The sequence below is a fragment of the Protopterus annectens genome, chromosome 5.part0 (genome assembly GCF_019279795.1).
Source record: "Protopterus annectens isolate FY-2018-M chromosome 5.part0, PAN1.0, whole genome shotgun sequence".
NCBI lineage: Eukaryota > Metazoa > Chordata > Ceratodontiformes > Protopteridae > Protopterus > Protopterus annectens.
In genome coordinates, this window is record NC_056735.1 from 1,841,581,583 (window position 1) to 1,841,602,680 (window position 21,098).

The 21,098-nt window shown below is 39.6% G+C and overlaps 1 protein-coding gene across 1 annotated transcript in view; it reads right to left on the bottom strand.

Moving 5' to 3' along the window:
• The window catches only part of LOC122802423 (phosphatidylinositol 3,4,5-trisphosphate 3-phosphatase TPTE2-like), a 1,666,738-nt gene that overhangs the window by 1,467,991 nt on the left and 177,649 nt on the right, over window positions 1-21,098 (bottom strand). The gene's annotated exons all lie outside the window — the stretch shown is intronic.

The window sequence follows — 21,098 nt, forward strand, 5'->3', positions numbered from 1 at the left end:
GTGCATACTTGTGTATATGAATAATATAAAGTACATTTAAGTTACATATATATTTACATACATACTGTGGACATGTATATATATATATATATATATATATATATATATATATATATATATATATATATATATATATATATATATATATATATATATATATATATATATATATACACACACACACACACACACACACACACACACACACACACGTGTGCGCGCGCACTGGAATATCTAGTAGCACTGTGTCAAACTTGCAGACCTAGCAGAATATGCATTAGCCCTGCATCCTTAACCACTTTTATGCATTTTCACCTCTTCTTAACTGTACTCCAATTTCATTTCAAAATGTCTCCAGTTCATGTGTATGACCATGAATGCATTACATTGTATTCCTTGTGTTCTTTTCAATTTATACCTCTGGGAGGAGGCTGAAATTGATCCACAGAGATCAATGCTACACCCCAGTAAACAAATTCAAACAAAATTAAATAAAAAATAAATAAATAAATAAAACTTCATACTAAAACGCACCACATATACGTAGCCCTTAAAATATACAGATGTCCTTATACACAGTGTTTTTCAGCAATAACAAATTTTGTAAATGTGATACAAAGGTGTGCTATCTGACAGTGTCAAATCTGTCAACTTCTCCCACTTTTTCCAGACAAAATGCAAAAAACAACTAAATACAGCATACCAATGGGGTTGGGGGAGTAGCTTTACTGTTAGAGACATCCTTTTTGAAAACACACTGTCATAGAAAGTACTTTATACAAATACACTATTCCTCAGGAGGGATTTTATTTATCTATTTAGTTTGCCTGGGTAGAACACTGATTACAGACCATCTGCAGGCACACCCGAAGTGAAGAAACTTAGAAAAAATACAACAAATTCCCAATGTAATCATACAAGACAGAATCTGAAACAATATGTACATATCAACATTTACGAAAAACAAATGTGAATTAATTTTAGTAGTAAGTGAGAGGGGAATAACAGGTGAGAACAGAGGGTAAAGTAGAAGTGATGCAAGTGAAGAGGGAGTGAGGTTATGCTGTCCAGTGGAAAAGCATTTGCAGTCAGATTTGTGACAGATGTGTCTGAGTAGTCTTTGAATATAGGGAAAGACTAGACTGTGTGCGCGAGGAGGGGATTGCCAGAGTGAGTACAAGAATGGAGAAGGAATGGTCAATTACAGCTCAGTTTGGTTTGGGGATTTTGGAGTTAATTGGGAGAAGTTATGGAGGTTGTATGGCGTAGTTTTGAGAAAAGGCATCTGCTTAAAGTAGTTTATAAACAAGAGATGCCCGCATGAGCTCAACACTAAAGGAGACAAGTAGCCATTTGGCTTTGGAGATGGTGATGCAGTGTGTTGCGGGGGGAGCAAGGACGACTTTACCTAGTGCAACTCTATCTAGTCCTGAAAGAAAAAGGGAGAGATTCCAGGACCAGAATAAAAGAACTAATCTTTTTCTTGGTGTTTTCAATGTGGCTTTGGAAGCTTGGTCTAGAAACCAATCACTTAAGATTTTTTTTTTTTTTTTAGAGGAACTAGTAATTTCTATTGGGAAACCACTGAGATCTACATAGTTAACATTTTTAGGTGCGTTTTTCAGAGGTTCCGGGTATCCTATTTTTTGTTTTGGAGGGGTTTAGGAGTAGCTTATGGTTGTTTAGCAAAGAATCAATGGAGTGGAGAAGACTGAAGCAGGGTTTGAATAGTTGAGTGAATAACCACGTCATTTGTATAAAGCATGACAGAAAGGTTGGGGAGATCAGAGGGTAGTTTGTTAATAAAGACTGAAAGTAGTGGGGAGAGTATGGATCCCTTGGGGACTCCTCTAGTAAGGGGTTTGGAGGAGATAGGGATGAGCCTACTTTCACTCTGAAAAATCTCCACTTGTACACAAATGGTGGAACCAGGTGACAGTGTTAGGGCTAGCCCCAATGTTCTGGAGGGAGTGAAGGAGCAGGAAATGGTCAATAAGATTAAAAGCTTTGATAAGGTCAATGAAGATGGCTCCTGAAAGGTTTCCTTTATTCATGTTGAGAAGGATCTCAACTGTCAGTGACCACAGTGCTGACAATGTGCTCAAGCCAGCTCAGAATCCATGCTGTTTAAGAGTGAGCAGATGGTACTTTTCAGTGTAAGTGAACAGTTAGTTGTACATTAGATTTTCAAGTATTTTCCCAAATGCAAGGAGGATGGAGATGGGGGACGTTGAAGGCATTTGCTGGCTAAGGCTGTTTGGGATGGGGGAAGTGGAGGGCATTTTCGGGCTAAGGCTGTTTGGGAAGGGATTTGACAAGAGCAGTTTTCCATATGACTGGCATTGTACTTTGCATTAAACCGAGGTTATAAATATGAAGTGTGGCAAGGAAGCCTTTTCAGGTGATAAACCAGGGAAATACCAGGGGCTGCAGACAGGACTATGTTTTCTGGTAGGGGATGAAAGTCTTTGAGAGTAATTTTCACCAAACAGAAGAGGGCTATACAAGGAGGAAGGCTGGGCGAGTCTGGGGAAAGAGGTAAAGGCTGCAATACTAGGGAAGTGTCTGAATTCCTAGAGAAAGTCAAAGGATGAGAGCTGGCCTTGAGAGGTCTGAATGGTGACAGAGGAAGAAGCAGGATCTGTGGATTTTTCACCTGTGAGAAGATTTACTTCCTGGCAGAAATGTTTGGGATTACCTAGCATGCTTGTTTTTAAAAAAAATAGTTTGTTTTCTACCTCTGTATGGCTTGCATATCTAAGTTAGGTAGACAGGCAAAGGTAGCAAGAGGAACTCCAGTCTGCTAATGATTGGTAGTTGATTTTTACGTGCCGAGTTACCAGCCCTGACGCACAACCTTCAACAAAGGTACGCCCTTTCACACGTCTCCACGCAGAAGACGCTCTAGCTGAGAATCGAACTGGACAGCGCCTTACTGTGAGGTGATGGATTTAAATTTGAGAGAGGCTGGAGGAGGAAGGTAAGAGACTGCTATTGGAAGGGGACTGTTCCTCCAACAGGGAAGTTTTAGAAGGATCCAGATGGGTTCAGTATCTGAAGAGGTATTTGCTTGAGCAATATCAGTAGCTTTAAGGTTGTTTTTTGAAGAATGAGACTGTCACCACATTATCTATTGCCAGGTCTTGTGTTTTGGAGGTATTTGTAGGAGGGATGTAGATGCAAAAAAAATTAGGATTATTTTGTTTGAGAGAGGTTTCACTGTCAGCGGTGGTATTTGGAGAAGGGGTTGTAAGAAATGTGTTTATCTGATCAGATGCTTTGGGCATCAATTACTGTATAGGAGAGGGTGGGGGTATTAGGACAATTTAAGAGTTTTATGTGGTGGGAAGGACCTGGATTCAATTCAATGTTGGCTATGAAAAGGAGCATAAGCAAAATAGGGCTGAAATTATAAAGTAGTTTAGGAAGTTTGAGATGGGGTTCTTGGGATTTTGTAGGTTTGGAGAAGATAAGGCAAAGGGAGTGGGAAGGTGGAGTTGTGTACGAGTGGTAGTTGGAGAATGGAGTGTGTAAAATTAATTGGGAGGTCTTGGGGTTCAAGCAAGTGATCACGTGACTGTGGTACGCTAGTGGAGGGTAGGTTAAGATATGGCAGAAGAGGTGGAGTTACTGATGGTATTGTGTAGTGGATTACAGGATGGAGGAGTAAGACAGAGAAGTATCGTGGAGAGTGATATGTATAGGGACTTCCACACTTCATATTTAATAAAAAAATAAAATAAAAAAAAAAACACACTGATTGCAAACTATACATTACAAACAGCATTGTGGAGGGTAGGGTAGAAAGGGAGTTCTGAAGGTAAGGGATCTGAATCAGTGATGAAGGGGAAAGGATTAGAGAGTGTAGAGGTTGAGAATGACATGTTTTAAAAGTGTGGATGGTGATGAGACTGTACGGAAGCTTAGGGTGGGAATGTATTACATGAAGATGGTTGAAGTGGGATGCAGTGTTAGTGAAGTTGTGTGTACCTTTAATGACTGGTCAGAAGTGGGCAGGAGGAGGGTGGAGATGAGGTACAAACTGGTGATGATTGGGGAATTGAGGGTGGGAAGGAAGTAAAGCAGGACCCCCCCCCCCCCAAGCTGGAATTAATCTATGAAGGTGTGCAAGGTGGATGTAGGGAATATAGAGATAAAGTGATCGCAGTAAAATAAACCATTACATTTGCACAGATTCCCAACCAGCACAATGTCAGTTTTGGGAAATGGATGCTTATCAAGTGATAATTAAGAGAACAGAAGTCTGGCATATCCTAAAATTAGTCTGACAACTTGCTCAAAATGACATGACAATATTCTGAATCCTGAGGAGGAAGCCATAATGCAAAAACAAGTTTGAACAGGTAGAACTAAGAGAGTAGTGACAGGATAGTTGTAAAACCATACTATGTTATGTATGCATATGTAACAGTTACGTTTGAAAATGAAAGCTTAGTCATTGAAGTCCTGAACCAAACAGCAATATTAAAAGTTCTCTTGATGGTCATTTTCACACCAATACAATATGAACTGCATAAACTTCATAACCCAAACCATAGGCCTGTATTGCCTGGATCAAAACCTAGCCTTTATATTAGCAAATTTTAAATGCCAACGAGTTGTACAAACATGCAAAGACCACGTGAAGTATTTTGCTTCAGTTTTCTTTTATAAAGACTGGAGACAGGACACCTCATTTATGTAACGATATGAAGTAGTGGGATTTGCAATGCAGAATCCTAGAATGTGGAAAATGATATTAAGTCAGAGATTGTCATTTCTTGGAATACTGCCATTTCTTTGGTGGTATGGTGATCTCCACACTAGAATATACAAGTTCAGGGGATGTGAAAAGCTTGTCCCCCACACTGGGGATGCAGAGGGGCTTTGCCCTCTATATAAAAAAAAAAAAGTTTAAAGAACCGCAATGTTCAATATTTTGCTTTTCTTAAAAGTACTCAATTTTATTTATTCTGATGCATTTATTACTGCTTGGCTGTTTTACATTAAAGGTGGTTTGTGGTCTGCACTCTTGTGGGAGGAGAAGCTGGATTCAGCCCTTCTCAGCTGGGAATTTCTGGTCACAGGCTTATTGTGCACGCTTATTTGAACTGTTTCTTTCTGAAACTGGTGCGCCTTGTTGCTATAGCATAGACCAGATTCAGCCCTGCTGAATCTAGCTTTCTTTGTATAACTTGAGCACTGAGAAGGTTCCCCTGCACCCTAGTAAGCAGGGGTGTGCAGTTAGAACTTGCCTGATTGAAGACTGCTGGAAAAGGGCTCAATATAAATAAAATTGCACTTTATTCATCTTTTACTGTATTTGTGTTTCTTCCTACTTTATTACTAGGGGCATTGACTACAAATCTGATCCGCGATGTAAAATAAGTATCCATATATATATATATATATATATATATATATATATATATATATATATATATATATATATATATATATATAAATAAATAAATAAATAAATAATGTATATGTACTTGGCCAGTTTTCAGATTAGTGCTGAATTCAGGGGCTGTGTTACAAATCTCTGTTTGCCCATACCTTACTTGGATAGGAGGAAGTTTCTCTGTTCACCTGAGAGAGAGGGGAGCTTTGAGCAGCCTATCTGTCCCTGGAGGAGTGGTTTCAGCCCAGAAATTAGCAGTTTGACCATTTTGGGCCAATTTCTCTCTCTCTCTCTCATTTCCCTGCTATAAATACCATTCTTGCCCGGTTTTACGTGACGGGCAGTGCCGGTTAGCTAGGGTAAAACTATTCCCGGCTCCACAAAGTGTCCTCTTCAATTTTTCCCTTGGAACTAGACAAACTTTCAACTTAAGCACTCAAACCATTCATTTCTCAGCCCGGCACTTGCTTAAAACTTATAGCAAGAACTTATAAACCCTAGCACTAGACCCTCCTGTACTGTACAGAAGGACAAGGCTCTCTATTCGACCTTACCAGCCATCCAGTAAAACAGTTCACCGTACATACCCCAGGCATGTCCAAAGGGCAGTTTCAGGTGTACTCTCCAGTCCAACTGGTGAATCTGGGCATTTTGAGGCAATGTTACAACTGCCTCATGTACACAGACAACCCCCCCCCCCTCCTACTACCAAACACTAATACATGCGAGAGATGCAATTACACAGCCAAAACTAGAGGCTAAGCTCTCTCAACCCAAGACTGGATCAGACAGTCAAGAGAAGGGAAATACTTGCATCACACCACCAGTCTTACATAGACCCATTAAACCAGCACAGGCAAAAAACATACAAATACATGAAAACATACTCGGAGGCTCTAAAAAATCTGCAAAACCAACAGAGACCTCCAAAGCAAACATTCAAGCAACCTCCACCCCCCCCCAACACAAACCATGAAACAAATACTTCACAAAACCAGTGTGCCATGCAATCACAGCTCTTAAGGCAAAATAACATACTCAACATACTAGTAATAGGGGACTCTATAGTTAGGCACACTGATGTCCCACTCACTAGGCTGAAGGAGTGGGTTACTGTTAGCTGGCTGTCAGGTGCCAGGATCCGCCACATAACACAAGCACTCAGGTCACTCCAGAACAAGTACAAATATGATTCTGTCATTGCCCATGTTGGTGTGAATGACCCGAGCCGTACCTCAATGGACTACATGAAAAGCGACATGGAAGAGCTCCCTGATCACGTACCCCAGGCTGGTATGACCCTGACTAGCATCCTGCCCTCACCAAGAATTATCAAGTTCAACAATTGGCTAAGTTTCTGGTGTCAAAGGGGATCCAGTGTCTGTCTGCCTGGGATGACATGCTTGACAAGCCATGCTGCTTCACTAGAGACGGCTTGCATCTGTCACCCTTAGGCTTCTGAATACTGGCCAAGGCTCTTGCCACCCCCACAGTGCCTTTTTAGGCAAGGTTCAAAAGACAAACCCACCGCCGTAAATAGCACAAGCAACAAAAAACTGAGGGTAATGCTACTCAATGCCAGAAGTCTAAACCTCAAAATGCATGCACTCGAGGCACTGCTCATTATGGAGAAAATCAATATATGTGCAGTAACAGAAACCTGGTTTAAGGCCCCACAGAGCACCCCAGCACTACCAGGCTACAACGCGTACCATACATTTCGGCCACAGAACCCAAACCGAAATACAAAAGGCAGGGGCGTATCCATATTCATCAAGGATAGCCACACCTCCAGGTTAGTGGCACAGTACGATGCTTCAGAGATCATTCACGTGCAACTAACAAATGAGCAAATCTGCAATTCAAATTGTAGCTTGCTACCGATCACCCACCATGTCCCAGGACCCCCATTCCGCATTTCTGGAAACACTGAGAAACATAAAGGTCCTACCAAACACCCTAATATTGGGTGATTTCAATTACCCAAACATTAACTGGGAGAACTACTCAAGTACTAACTCCCTTGCCCAAATTTTCCTAAAATTTATAAACTCAAATGCCCTGGTTCAACTAGTCAACACTCCCACCAGAGGTGACAACATATTGGACCTGGTCATCACCAACATGGGCATCAATCATCCACACCAGAGGTCAATCCCTCTCTGGTTAGATCGGACCATAAACAAATCACTTTGGATATCCATATTCCGCCCCCACCCCCGGACAAGAAAACCGTGAAAAACTTTTCAAAAGCAAACTTCACGTTACTGAAGACCGAGGTGGAAAGTTTCAAAGCCCCCATGCTGAAGGATAACACTGTACAAGCTGCAAAATCCTTTACTAATGCATTCTACGGGCAGCTACAAGAATGCATGGATCGTGCCATACCAAGCAAAACCAAGACTCACTCCTCCAAGAAAAGGAAACCAGTCTGGTGGACTCCTGCCATAAACAAGCTATACAATAGGAGGAGGAAATTAGTACAGAAAAGAGTAAAATCCCAAGAAGGGAAGACATCCCTGATCAGTATCAGCAAGAAACTACGATCCCTCATAAAATCATCCAAGGCGAGCCTTGAAAAAAAATTGCCAAGGACTCAAAGATAACCACAAGGCATTCTTTAGCTATGTCAAGAATCTAAGTGGCAATGCTCAGATCTGCTTGGAGTTGGTGCAGAATGGCACAAAATACACTGAACCGACAAATAGGCAACATCCTGGCAGACAGTTTCAGCACAAACTTCACCCCCAAAAGGGCCCATAACCATACCAGAAGAATGTAGATTCCCTGAAATCAGACACTCAGGTTAAAACAGCCCTCTCCAAACACACAGCATCAATGAGACCGGACGGTGTCCCAGGCTGTGTCCTACATGAGCTCAAAGTTGAACTAACCCCTCACCTAAACACACTGTTCAAACTCAGCCTCTCACAGGCTACATACCCATAGAGTGGGGCACAGCAATGGTTATTCTGCTCCACAAAGGTGGAGCCTCAACAGACCCCGGGAACTATCGCCCTATAAGCCTGACTAGCTTGGTCTGCAAGGCTATGGAGCGCATCATCTTGGAACTCATTAACAGACACTGTGAACCCACTGGACCCTACCCAGTTTGGCTTTAAGGGCAGATCATGCCTTCTAAACCTGGTGGACTTTGAGACAGTTATCAAGGCTATAGACTAGGGAAAGGTGGTACACAGCCTACCTAGACCTCGCCAAGGCCTTCGACACCATTCCCCATTCTGGTATTATAGACAAGCTCACCAGCCTGAACATAAACCCCTACGTCACAAGATGGGTTGCCAACTGGCTCACTGACAGAACCCACATGGAGAGAGATGCGGGAGCTAGGTCAGACTCTAAACCAGTTAGAAGTGGCATTCCCCAGGGCTCAGTCCTAGGACCCCTCCTGTTCGGCATATACTTCTCAGAGATACAGGCAAGCACAGGGAGGACTATGGCTGACCAAGTTCGCAGACAACTGCAAACTAGGGGCTATAATTGACTCTCCGACTGACAGACATCCTCCAGCATGGTCTCACTGAGATGGATACCTGGTGTCAAAATCATGGCCTCAAGCTAAAAGCCAAAAAGTGCATAGTCTACCCACAAGCTACCACATAAGTGGTAGTCCCCTAAATACGGAAGACATAATAAGGGATCTGGGGACCCAAGTAGATCGCAATCTCACCTTTGATAATCACATTGCCAAAGTGGTTAAAAAATCCTTCTATGTGGCCCATCTAATCACCAAAGAGTTCACATCCAAATCAAAAGAGGTCATTGTGCCCATCTACTCATCACTTATCAGACCCATCATACAGTACAATGCCCCATTTGGGATGTGCCTTACAAGGCACCTGCAACAGCTGGAAAGACCACAGAAGTACCTCACCAAGATGATCACTGGCCTCAAACAGATGCCCTATGCAGCTCGACTGAAGAAACTCCAGCTGTACTCGGTTGCATACCGCCTACTCAGAGGTGATCTCTGCCCGACATAGAAAGGCCATGTCCAACCCAGAATGGATGGACATGCTCCACCTAAAGAAAACCTTATCCCCGAGCCACACACTCTAGGGATCTAAACCTCACCACAACAATAAATAGGACGTGCTGGAGGGATAGATTCCTGTCCCAGAGACTTCCCATGCTTTGGAACAAGATCTCAATCTACATTAGGCACAGCTCCTCACCAACGCTCTTCAAAAGAAACCTTGACGAGTGGATGGGAAACAGTTTACCTCGGGGGTCACTTCAGTGGCTCTGCTGGACAGAGGCACAGGGAACTAATCTAAGGGGGTGGCGAAAGCCAACACATTCTGGGCTAGGCTTATAAATGCCTTGGGGCAGATAGCCTAGTACCCATCTATGAACCTATATTCTCTCCTGTATTTTTCGGTCCTTTTCTGTTTCAGGGCTCGGCACTGGGAACACCAACATTTCAATACAGACGCTGTTAATTTATCAGCATCAAGGTCACTGGACTTTAAGCAAGATATTTTAATCTTAAAGTAATAAATAAATGCAAATTCTTTGAAACATACCAACACATTAATTTATAACGTAATGGTGACATAGCCTAGTAATGTCCTATGATCGTATCAACCCAGAGGTCATTTGAGAAGTAGTCGTCAATACCCAAAGCTGCATTTAGTGATGACTGCCCAGATGCATGGCAGGCTACAGAACCCAAAAAGGCTTCCATTCTAAATTAATATATGCAAAGTATAAAAAAAAAGGAATGCATTATGGATGCAGAGACATTAAACGGCACAAGTTGGACAGATCAGCTAACCAACAGTATCCTGCATTTCAATAAAAAGTGTAGTGACCAAATAGCAATTCTAAGGAGTGAATACTGACCAGAGCACTGCCCTAATGTAACTCACATTAAACAAAAATATTTATTAAGGAATGCAGGATCAAAATAAGTTTATCCAATAACAACTATATCTTTCATATTACATTTCTCCCGAGAAGAGCTTATTTTGCAGAAGAGTTCAAATTAGTCTTTATCAAGGTCATAGAAGGTTTCAATATCAAATATGTATCCATGTAAATGCTTTTAAAACCATATCTTCCAGTGAATAGAAAATAAACCAGAATATATAAAATCAGAACGAAGCTCTCATGTTGGTCCTGAAACAATATAATATAATGAATAAAGATAATATAATGACTATAGTAACCACTCATCGGTTATGTTTCAGCTAAGAAAAACAGAGAAGCTTATCTGTATGCAAACAGAGGGCAGTATTCTGGCACTAGAACAGATCTTCTGAAAACGAAATATCTTCCACTTCTGTAGAAAAGGGGAAAAAAAGTGACATCACCTAGGATCATAACAATGGAACCAGGGTGAGAAGTGAATGCAAGGCAGCTTTGTCTCATAAGTTACTGCAAAATAAATGGAGATTTGATAAATATCAGCCAATAGTGTTCAAGTAATGCAGCCAAACATTTACCTTAAATCTGGACAAGAGGTATGAATCACTGTCTGAAATATAAACATCCAAGTAATGATTTAATTGCAGAGAGAAGAAAAATACTATGCACTGTGATTGAGTTACAATGGCACACTGGTTTCTAGAAGCCTGATCTGCATTGCATAACACAAAATGAAATGTACTACACAATTCCTGACATAGTGACTGAAATACTGAAGTAATGGTTTACCACATTTAAAAGCCTTTGACTCAGTGGACCCCAATTTTCTTACTCTAGTATCTCAACTAAACTTTGGCTAGAAAAGGTCTATTACATTTGTAAGGCAAGGCAGTCTGAACCAAAGTTATTGCCTCTCTATGTTTGAGAGTTCACTTTACCTCTAGCATTCCATATGGCTCACAATCTAGTTTATTCGCTTACACCACCATTATAAAATTAATATGACCATGATAATGACCTTTTAATAAATTCATATGAATTCTCCAGTTGGCAAAGATATATTCAAGATGATTTTAATAATTTTCTCTCCAACTTTACCAATAATCTTACAATAAACATCTCTAAAGTAAAACTATAGTATTAAGTATCTACAAACATTCAATAACTCTCCTCCTTTAAAAATGATTGATCTCACTGATAAATCCATTAAGCAATTTAATGAATAAATATACAGGTATTCTTCTTGATCCAAGCCTACTACTTACAACACACTAAATTTATCTCTAAAGTTCCCCAACAGATTAACCTTTCTTATAGGTTTACTCACCAAGTTTGTACAGTCAATACAGTTTCATCTCCAAACTGCAATATCACATTCCTCTCATTGCTTTGGTATCTCTAAAGCTACAAACTAGCCTCTTATGCCAAATGACACAACTATTATTCCAATACAGTCTCCTTTTTGTACCTACAACTTTCTAAACTTTTTCTTCGATCATGGTCATCTACCAACTCCAACTCCTCTATTCCTTGCATCAGTATTAGGAGACTTTCAAGTTGCCAACTCCAAGATCTACCTAGACACAACAGAAACCAAACAAAAAGCACCTTAAATCACAAACATCAAAACTTGCATCCTAACATCCAATAAATTATTGCACCATTCTTCCAAACATGAAAGTTAGTATTACTCCATTTCTTCTGGAGCAGATGTTATCCCCTCAAACTGTATGGGCCCAAGAGATTGTTACCCAGAGAAATAAAAGCCATCAACCTATGCATCTACCCCCACCAAGAATGAAACATCCTCTGCGAGTGGGATCCCTTATCAATACAATCATTTAGATTTCTGTTCAAACACTTGGATACCCAGTTCTACAAATTAGCGAAAAGGGTCATGACACGTTCACTCAGCATTAACTCACCACAGCACACATAATATAAGACCCTCCATTCAAATTTTCAACATATACAATTCACGTTTCATCATTATACTATAAAATAAATCCTTATACAGTCCACTCCAAAAGGCAGCACCCCCTTCCCCAGTCAGGCAGGAACAATACTGATCACTTTTTGGCATCAGAAGGCAATTCTTAGAGAATACTGCAATCCTTTTCTTTTTCACATGTTTCTCCATCCAGCTAACTAAAAGCAATGGAAATGCTTAGATCAACTGCCATCAATGTAGTGTGGGAAGTCAAGCTTCTACAATAGTCATGCAAAATACAGCATCTAATGGACTGTTGGCTACTTCAAGAGGGAACATTCTAATAACTGTAAAACTTCAATTACATATCTCTACTAGACATATGCTGCAGTATGAGAGTCAAAGAGCAAACTGGAATAAAACTAAACCTCAAAAAGTCATCAACTTGAATTATATTCATCACTCAAAACATCTGAAAACTGATCACAATGAGTAAACAGCAGATGTTCATCACAATCACTGATTCAGTAGCCTTAGCTAAAAAGGCCCATCTTTTTAGTGAGATCAGCTCGAGCTGCCTGACACTGTGGGCCTGTGAAAGGTGCCCTGAAGCTGTTGGAAGTTGCCCAGCTGTTAGATCCTATTCAAGATAGAATGCATATAGCCAAGGTTACTACAGCAACGATCATTCAAATAGAATTGTGTAAGCAAACATGCCATAATAGCTATCTGAATCATTTAAGCACTACAGAGAGTATTCCTGACATTCCATTTTCTATCACAGTGACAAATGGCTGCCAATGTTATCCCTTTTTTTCCCTTCATTAAGGTTCTGTACAGCAACAGATTTTAATTTAACAGGGCTCCAAATAAAGTAAACAACCAAACATCCAATTCAGATTTAGAGAAGAATACTATCATCATGAAAATTAGAACCAACCAAAACATTTTTTGTCAAACACCAGAGGCCTAGTAATTCAGCTGAATACAAAATAAATGTAAATGTGAAAACCTCACATTTTACAATACTTGCAATGGTACAGTAAAAAAAATGGAAACATGTTAGGTGAAGAAGTTACAGCAAAGGCAATGGTACAGTAAAAAAAAATGGAAACATGTTAGGTGAAGAAGTTACAGCAAAGGAGGGGGTAGGGAGTGAAAGAGCTAGTAAAAAAAAAAGTGAAAGCAGAGGGCAAGCAAAAAGAAAGAACAGGGTATAGTACCGGTGATGGTGGGAAAGGAGAGGAAGAACTAGTGAGAAAGAAGGGGAATTAAAGACCCTTACCATTAGCAAGTGACAGGAGATGAACGTGAGAGGGACAGAAGTCAAACTTAAGTAATAACAGGAGATTTAAAAAAAAAAAAAAAAAAAAAAAAAAAAGCACTTTGATTCAGTTTTTAAAACTGTGCCCCATTGTTTAGCCATTTGGACAGAATAATCCCAATTAAACAGTACAACACCCTTTCCATCCTTACACAGCAGTCTTTGCTAGACTGCCAAATCGGACAACCTGCTCCTTAAAAAAAAAAAAACCCTTACCAGTAGTAGGGTCTTTAAAGATGGTTATGTCAAGAAAATTCACTTCTTGAAATCTTTGTGAAAAGATAACGCTCATCACCACCACCATTCAAATACATCATAAAAACTAAAAGCAAATAATTTCTTAATTTTAGTAATATACCTCCACTTTAACAGCCCTGTTATTAGGATTAGGAGAGAACATCTGATGAATTGAGAAAGTTAAAATACAGATTTTTTATAAAGATGTTAACATAAAACTTTGATAAGGTTTTAGAATGGATTATGAATAAAGGAAATAAAGTATTTTAGTGTAATCCAAAGATAGAAATTCAGTTGATAGTAAATTTACATCTTCATAATGTTTGTTTTTACCTTCTAGAGTCGCTACATCAGCTATTAAAATAGTTAATTGGATTATTATTTTAGTTCAAATGGTATGACTTTAGATAGAATCGGTAGAACACCAAGCTTTGTGAACAGAAGATCTGTGAATTTTGAAGTGCGAATTAAGACAAATCTTAAAAGTAAAGGGGAATTAAGAAGAGAGGGACATTTCTGACACTTTTGCCATCAATGCAGTTACATTAAGAAAGATGGCACAAGTTGTATTACTAAACACAAATCTGGTTAACCAAGGAAGTTGAATTGTATGTCAAAAGTGTGATTCTTGTTGACAATTGTTTGATATATCCTGCTTTCTATACTGGCAGCACTAGTAGGAAGTGAAATTCAAGAATTTATGAGCATTGCAATACAGTAAGAAAGAAAAAAACAACAATGCATTGACTAAACATAGAGGCATGTTATGGATTTAAATGGTTTTTATTTTTACATTCTGGATGCTGGCTGGCTATTTGGATATTAGGGGATATGGAAAATGTAATGGATTTCATAGAATTTGATTGACAGGTTAAAATGAATGGTTGTGTTACACCTTACACCAGGAATTAATAATGACGTTAACTCTAAGTGCAAGCTACAAAGAGGGAAGGTTAATGCATCAAGTGAATTCACGTGATTAACAGTTGATTATTTAATGCAAGACTTAGATTTGGAGAGTCACAATCTAAAGACGTCTATGTTAAGAGAGCAGGCTAGGGAGGAAATAAAGTTTAGCCAACACAAAGTGAGAAAGCAAGCTAGAGGAGACACTTTCTCAATCTTTTGATAATAAAGTCAGACGGATTTTGTCACTGAAGCCCTTACCACAGTTCTAAAAGAAAATGCTGGAGCAAAAGAAAAAAATCCAAAAGTTGACTAGACGAAATCAGGAGTACCTTGGACATGACCCAAAGACCAATGTTAGGAAAGGGAAATCATCAGGAAGAACACTAGCAACAACCTGAAATTAGTTAATAAAATGGGAGATCTGTAAATAATCAGTCCCATTTAATATATTTCAAACATATTAAGTGTGGTATTGCAATAAAAGTCTTTTTGACTACGTTAAAAACTGGTAGCAGAACTAAAAAGTATAAACTCTACTTTATGTCATTAATCTTTTGGAGGACACTGAAGGGATTAAAGGCACAACTGTATGTAAAACAGTTTTTGTTCATATTAATACCTATACAAAATTTTAAGCAAATTGCATGTCATATTATAAAGCAAAGCTGTACAGTATTCAGTGTTATTTTAAATATGAAGTGGAGTCCTACATCTCTCACTGTAGATATAGACAGATATGACTATTTATGCTACTAATATTAAAAATATATATATTTTCCATTGGTGTAAAGTAGCCAGGCTTTACCCCATAACAAGAAAGGCTAGAAAATGCAAATTAAATTAATTTAATCCTGGGAACTTTTGCTGCTTAGGGGAGAGAATGTAAAGTGTAACTATTATACTTTTAATTAAAAGATACATTTCCCTGTTTGCATAAAGGTAGATATCTAGACTACTGTCTTTAAGCTGAATACAAATGTATTTTAAGCAAATACACCTGAAAAATAACAGAAAAATGACAAAGCATGAGCGGTCTTTATTACATTTACAAAGCTGCTTGCTTTTCCTCAAACAGCACCTACTTTTAGCTGGAAACTAGGACCCTGTAGGTGGAACAAATCATGAGAGGTCTTATGTTTTCAGAGTTAAAAGTTAATTCATTGCACCTTTTATATTTAAAGGGATATTCACAATTACTTCAGTGAAAATAAAGTTTGAAACTGCGAGAAGTGAATAGTTAAAACACAGTTGCTTTCCCATCATCCTTAATACTTCAAGGCATTAACTACAACAGTGGACAACCAGCGCACGTTTTCTTAAAACTAAAAATTAATATCTAATAAAAAGTACACAATTTTTTTCACATCTAGGAGTGGGGACAGAGATGAGATGAGGTCAGAGAGAACATGTGCAAGTGGAAACACAGGCACGTACACATGGTGATAATCGAACAGCCGATAAATAGAAATAGCAAAAACACAACCAAGGAATTCCTAAGACTTTAATGGAATCTTAAAGCCTCAAGTTTAAAGAACTCTTCATGAGGAAAAAAAAAAAAAAAAAAAAAGTATATACTTAAATAATGATTACATTGCTTTGGAGATTTATAATTTTTCATAGGTCCATATGATGCTATTGCCCTGAGGGTCTTTACAAGCCTACCCATTACATTCTAATATAATACTGGATGACAGATGCTGCCTATGCCCAAGTGTTTCTAGCAAAGGACTACCCATGTCCAGGAGAGAAGCCAGGGCAAAAAAAAAGTATATACTTAAATAATGATTACATTGCTTTGGAGATTTATAATTTTTCATAGGTCCATATGATGCTATTGCCCTGAGGGTCTTTACAAGCCTACCCATTACATTCTAATATAATACTGGATGACAGATGCTGCCTATGCCCAAGTGTTTCTAGCAAAGGACTACCCATATCCAGGAGAGAAGCCAGGGCAATCTCCCAACAGAAATTTACAGTTTCCCATACAGTCATTCAAGCTGCACTTTAACAGGTTCATGGAGGTGCTTTGCTTGATATGGACCATAAGCCTATTCCAGAGGAGTGTCAACCTCAGAGATGTAGCCATCTCTCCAGCAGGTCCTGTTTATGTCACAGGCTAGACTGAGGTCCCTGGAACAGGTGACTAGTCCCATTTGGCTTACAGATGTGCAGCATTTCCATTAGATTTGGGTCAAAGATAGCAGTGTAAACCAGACAAGTCACCTCTAAGTAATCGATACACAGAGTACAGTGACTACTTCAGTTTGTCTGTACAAGACATGTGCTGAAGACACTGAATTTCCTTAGAAATCTCAGAGGTCTCAAGTTGCTGCAGATGCCCTGTACGGTACATACCAAATGCAGTATTATATGCAATAATAGGCCTGATGACAGATGAGTACAGGGGAGTTATAACCTCTTGTTCTTGAGGCGATGCCTTTGCTAATCAGGAGAGTGATGTAGAATGCCTTCTTCACCACAGTAGATGGTCAAAGTTGAGATCATAGTCAACTTGTGCTCCCAGGCCTCTCACTACTGAATTGGTACTTAAGGTATTACTGTTTTTTACCGAAGGGAATGATGCATTTTTTAGCATTTAGTTTAAGACATTGGCTTTGACACCAGTCTGTGTAAGCCCCTCCTGAAGTATGCCGACATTGCTGGGGGGCTTCAATGATGGCACCAAATATGCAGTCATCTGCAAACTTGCAGAAACACAACCACTCTGTTGTGGCCTGGACCTCTGAGAAGTACATGCCAAACAAGAGGGGGCCCAGCACTGAACCCTGTGGGATCCCCAATGGTAACATGTCTGCTGGTAGAAGTAAAGTCTCCCACCTTGAGTATTATAGATCTGTGAGCCAGTCTGCAACCCACCTGACAACATAGGGGTTGATATTCAACTGGGTTAGTTTGGTTAATATGCCCAAATATGGAATAGTGTCAAAGGCCTTGGCCAAGTCAAAATAGGCTGTGCGCACTGCTTTGCCCTAGTCTACGGCTCTGGTCTCATTCTCAAAACAAACCCTGGATCCATCCCACTGGAAGACAAGTCATATATATTCCTTATGAGTTCCATGAGGATTCTTCCTACTGACTTACAGAGGAGGTTGGTTAAAATTATGGGTCTATAGTTCCTCAGGTATGTTGCTGAGCCATCCTTGTGAAGGGGGAGAACAGTTGCAGTTTTCCATAAAGTGGGGACAATGCCAGTACTCAGGCTGTGGTTGAATAGCATGGGTAGTAGTTTTAAAACACTAAGAACACAGCCTGGAATTCCATCTGATCCCATGGAGGCTGTGTTCTTAGCCTTGGAGAGAGCATTGATGGCTTGCTCTTTGGAGATGGAGGAGGAGATGATGAAGACATGGTTTGCGGTATGCTTGTGGGGGGGGGGGGGGAATTTTCACCAAATCTGTCTGCTAGCAGATTTGCAATTTCTGCAGGGTCAGTGTGTGTGATGCCATCTACAACTAATTCAGCACACATCTTGAGTCCTACCTTTAGATTCCGGATGTAGCTGAAGAAAACCTTACAGCCATCCTTGGCTATGGTTTCAAAATTTTCTCATAGTTGCTCTTTGAAGATTTTATGAGTGGTCTTACTTGCTTGTTTAGGATGAGGAGGGTGCTCTTCCAGTTCTGGGATCTCACTTTTGTATTTTTAGACTGCAGCTTCTTTCATTATATAATTTATTAATGCTAGACATCCACCAGGATGGTTTGCTTTTTCTTGAACTTCTTTTAATTCTATCCGACATGGCTGCATCTAGACAGTTATGCAGATGTTTATATATGGCATCAATGTATACCTTTAGTATAGCCATCAACGTCATCTGGGGATACTGGAGCTTGGAAGTAAAGTACACCTTCACTTAGGAGGGTATAGTTAGCTTTGGTGAAGATTTTTTAGACTGGTGAGGACCAGACCTAGCATATTGGAGCTCCTTCGGGGTGGTGCACTATTTGTTCCAGGGCATTTGAGTTAAAGTCCAGGAACTTTTGTCTGAGTGAGTTTAGGCTCATACAAGTTTCCCAATTAATGGAAGGATAGTTGAAGTCACCCATGACTAGGGTGTTAGGTTGTACCTTAATCGTCCCAATTTGGTCTAAATAAGCTGTGTGGGCATCTTGTTTCATGGAAGGGGATCTATAACCGATTACCTTGAAGGGGGGGTCTTGCCCATGGAATTTGGACTTTGAGTAGCTCCATAGAGTTTTCTTGACTAATCAACTTAGATGTGTAATTATCTTTAATGAAGATACTCCACCTCCTTTGATTCTCACACCTTCAATTTGCAGTCTGAAAGTGTGGAAGGCATTGCAGTCTTACAAGGCCAGGATACTTTCTGCCCCTGAGCCAGGTTTCTGTGACTGCACAGATGTCAACACCTTCCAGGGAGAGGAGTGCTTCCAGAGTGTGCAGTTTCTGATTTACACTTGTAGGGTTAAGCAACATGACCCTTATTTTCATGTTGGGAATTTTGTTGTGACCTTGCCTAAAAATGCATTATGGGGGAGGCAAGTGCATTAGTCAGAAACTGAAAGCCTAGAGGTTTCAGATGAAGACCATCTCTGGCAAAGCAGTGTGGTCTAGCCACCATGTTGTCCTAGGCTGACAGGAAATGGATCCCCTTAGAATGACACCAGAAATTAAGCCAATTATTGAAGTCAATCATTTTTTGTTTATATTTTGGTATCATCATAGGCAAGGGTAAAATGCTGCTCAAAGTTAGGGACATCCCCATCTGACAAGCAGACAGCTCAATCATGTCTCTTCATATAGTCCAATTGGTTCTATAAACTTTTCCCACCTTTAATGTGACTTATAACCTGTACAATTCAATTGAAAAAAAATCGGTTAGGGGAAATATATAAAAAATGTACAATAAGCTGGTTGCATAAATGTGTAAACCCTTACTACTTTGATGTACCTTTTGATTTAATTACAGCATTCAATCTCGAGTACACACCTACCATCAATTAGAGAGACTAACCACAAATAAAGTTCAGCTGTCCTAGTAGAATTTTCCTGACATTTACTCAGTTGCCTGCTACAGCAAAAGCCATGGTTCACAGAAAGCTTGCAAAACATTAAAGGGATTTCATTGTTGAAAGGCATCAGTCAGGAGAAGGGGACAGAAGCCTTCTCTTACACAGAACAATATCCAGTCCCGGCTAAGATTTGCAAAACAACACATCAAGTCTCGCAAAAGCATGTGGGAAAATGTGTTATGGTCTGATGAGACCAAGGTTGGTCTTTTTGGCCACAATTCCTAAAGGTACCTTGGGTGCAAAAACAAACACTTTGCATCACTAAAAGAACATCACCCCCACAGTGAAGCATGGTGGTGGCAGTATCATGCTTTGCGGTTGCTTTTCTTCAGCTGGAACTGGGGCTTTAGTCGAGGTGGAGGGAATTAAGAACAGTTCCAAATAAATCACTTTTGGCTCAAAACCTTCAGGCATCTGCCTGAAGATGAAAAGGAATTTCACCTTTCAACACAACAATGACCCCAAGCATACATCCAAATCAACAAAAGAATGGCTTCACCAGAAGAAAAAGTTTTAGAATGGCCTAGCCAGAGCCCAGACATAAATCCAATAGAAAATCTGTGGGTTGACCTGAAGAGCACTGCACACAAGACACCCCCTCGCTATCGGACAGATTTGGAGCATTTTTGCAAGGAAGAGTGGGCAAATATTGCCGAGGCAAGATGTGCCATGCTGACAGACTCTTACCCAAGAAGACTGAATGCTGTAATTAAATCAAAAGGTGCTTCACAAAAAGTATTAGTTTAAGGGTGTGTACACTTATGCAACCGACTTGGTGTTCTTTTATATCCCCCCCAAACAGATTTGGTTCTCAATTGAATTGTGCAGGTTTATAGGTCACATTAAAAGGTGGGAAAAGTTAAGAAATAATTTATTGTGGTCTCGTATCACAAAACAAACCTGGTATTTTAACCGGGGTGTGTACACTTTTTATATCCACTGTATACATAATTTTTTTGGTTAGAAGTATTATACGGAGAATGTAATTAATGTATTGAAAGGTGGTTGGTACAAATGAAGTTTTAATGGAAGATAAAAATCAGTCTGTTAAGATGAAGAATAAAAAAATAAGAATGGTAAAGTAATGAATTAATATTTGTTGCATTATACACAGATAGACCCATATACAATTGTAAAAAATTTCAGTGTTTGATAAAGGCTTATAAAAAATCCATCCCTTACCTCTCGTAAATTAAAACGTACCCTTTGAATGTTATATCATAGATTAGTTCACAGTAAATTTGATAAGCCAAGAATTACCATTACACATAAGTGTATACATTTTTTCATCCAGAATATCTACACATCCTTGTGGCAACTAAGGCTTATCCTTATGCAATGCAAGAA